The sequence below is a fragment of the Eptatretus burgeri genome, chromosome 1, assembly GCF_056783735.1.
Source record: "Eptatretus burgeri isolate ZD-2024b chromosome 1, Ebu_testis_v1, whole genome shotgun sequence".
NCBI classification, from domain to species: Eukaryota; Metazoa; Chordata; class Myxini; order Myxiniformes; family Myxinidae; genus Eptatretus; species Eptatretus burgeri.
In genome coordinates, this window is record NC_140961.1 from 140,535,571 (window position 1) to 140,538,055 (window position 2,485).

The 2,485-nt window shown below is 51.0% G+C and overlaps 1 protein-coding gene across 4 annotated transcripts in view; it reads left to right on the forward strand.

The window, feature by feature from the left end:
- Positions 1–382: 382 nt before the first annotated feature.
- BAG6 (BAG cochaperone 6) overlaps positions 383–2,485 on the forward strand; it is a 60,087-nt gene continuing 57,984 nt past the window's right edge. For all 4 annotated transcript variants that reach the window (XM_085845472.1, XM_085845488.1, XM_085845481.1 and 1 more), the window contains exon 1: positions 383–626. The gene's annotated coding sequence lies outside the window, so the exon portion shown is untranslated. The remainder of the gene's footprint in view (positions 627–2,485) is intronic.

Sequence of the window (2,485 nt, forward strand, 5' to 3'; positions counted from 1 at the left end):
ATCTTTTAGAAGCGACATGCGGCGACGACGTGACGTGACGTGACGCGATGACGTAACGACACCCACACGCCTCCTTTTCGTAATTAATAGTTGTAACTCAAAGGGTACGTCTCAGATCGAAGATTAATAGGGTATTCTTTGGTTGTTCTTTCAGGACAGCGTGCAATGTGTAAATAATATATATTTTCTTTTAGAATACCGAATTATAAACGCGCCGAACCACAAAAAACTTTTTTTTAATCAAAGAAAGGGCAAGAAAAGGGTTTAATAATGGAATCGATGAACGTACAAAGTCGGCAATGCAAATTACAATTCAATGCGCAGGGTAAGATGGCGACCAATTGGCTTCAACACCTCATTTAGCCGGGCCATGGGATAAGCTTATGCGTATTTCAGTGATTTTGATTGTGATGTGATCCTCACACAGGAAGTGATTTCAGTTCGGATTTTTAAAGAAAAACATTATTATTTTATTATCCGCGATGCGAACAGATGGAGTTTTAAAATTATATCGTTCGACGGTTTTCACGATTAAATATTTTTTACTTATTGTGCGTTTTAATGCGAACCATTTTGGAGGCCTTGTTTCCGGTTGAGGCTGGGTGAGCACAAAGAGGGTTTGATTGGTGAGTATGGCGGTATTGTACTTGCTTTGGATTCCCCCATGAAAGTTGTATTCGGTTTGAAGTATGAAAATGTGTTTGTAATTGTGATGATGCCGGTGGATGCGCCAACCAGAGAGGCTCTTCAGTCTTTAATTGAAAATGTAAGTTTTGCTTTGCCACCTTACCCACCCCCACGATCTCAGCTCCTGAAGGTTGATTTCTTTTTTCGTAGTTTCTTCTCGTTCACGATCCTCGTCCCTTACCCCATTTCCTTCCTTGTTCCCGCATGAATCCCCGCAACCCTTGTTTGTAACTGCACCGCTACCCCAACCCCCCTTTCTGTACCCTGTACCGACCCCCCCAACCCCCCTTTCTGTACCCTGTACCGACCCCCCCAACCCCCTTTCTGTACCCTGTACCGACCCCTCCCCCAACCCCCTTCCTGTACCCTGTACCGACCCCCTCCAATCCCCTTTCCTGGTCCCTGTACCGACCCCCTCCAATCCCCCTTCCTGGTCCCTGTACCGACCCCCCTCCAATCCCCCTTCCTGGTCCCTGTACCGACCCCCTCCAATCCCCCTTCCTGGTCCCTGTACCGACCCCCTCCAATCCCCCTTCCTGGTCCCTGTACCGACCCCCTCCAATCCCCCTTCCTGGTCCCTGTACCGACCCCCCCCAACCACCTTCCTGATCCCTGTACCGACCCCCTCAAACCCCTCTTCCTGATCATTGTACCGACCCCCAACCCTCCTCCCTGGTCTCTGTACCGACTCCCCCCCCCCAAACCCCCTTCCTGATCCCTGTACCGACCCACCCCCAAACCACTCTACCTGATCCCTGTACCAAACCCCCCTTCCTGTATCCTGTACCGAACCCCCAAACCCCTCTCTTTGATCCTTTTACCGACCCCACCCCCAACTCCCCTTCCTGTACCCTGTACCGACCCCCTCAAACCCTCTTCCTGATCCCTGTACCGACTCCCCCCCCCAAACCACCCTCCTGATCCCTGTACCAACCCCCCCCCAAACCCCCCTTCCTGTACCCGGTTCCTGGACCGACCCCTCCCAACCCTCCTTCCTGGTCCCTGTACCGACCCCCAACCCCCCTTCCTGTACCCGGTCTCTGGACCGACCCCCCCACCCCCCACAAACCCCTTTGGTTCGTCATTAGGACAAGCCCCCTGCTAAGCTTATCTGTGAACCAACTGTGCATTTGGTGGGAGTTGGATTTGTATATTTGTCCATCTTGAAGAGCGAGGATGAAAAGTGGAAGTAAGAATAGGACATCTGAGCCCTGGCGTCGTATTGTAACCCAAATTTGGTATCATTCTGACCTGGTGGGTCTGGAGAGAAAGGTTTTTTTGTTTGAGAGAATTTGCAGGAATTTCCCAAACATTTACAAAGTCCGCCATTTTGACACTTCCAGTCATGTGATCAGCCTGACCTCCACAATTCAACATCACAACCTTGTCCTAATGTCACCCAAATGTGGTAGCATTCTGACCAGTGGGTCTGGAGGAGAAGATTTTAAAAGGAATTTATGCGATTTTTCCCAAAAGTTGATCATGTCGGCCAATTTGACACGCTTCTGGTCACATGATCGGCATGACTTCCGCAATATAATTAACATCCACACCCCCTTCCTGGTCCCCGTGCCGATTCCACACCCCCTTCCTGGTCCCCGTGCCGATTCCACACCCCCTTCCTGGTCCCCGTGCCGATTCCACACCCCCTTCCTGGTCCCCGTGCCGATTCCACACCCCCTTCCTGGTCCCCGTGCCGATGCTTTTTCCAGTACCTCCCCGCATTCCCTCCATCCCCACCTCTTCCTCCCAACCTAATTGGTTACAATGCTCGTGTTATCTGTTCTAATCTCCCTTT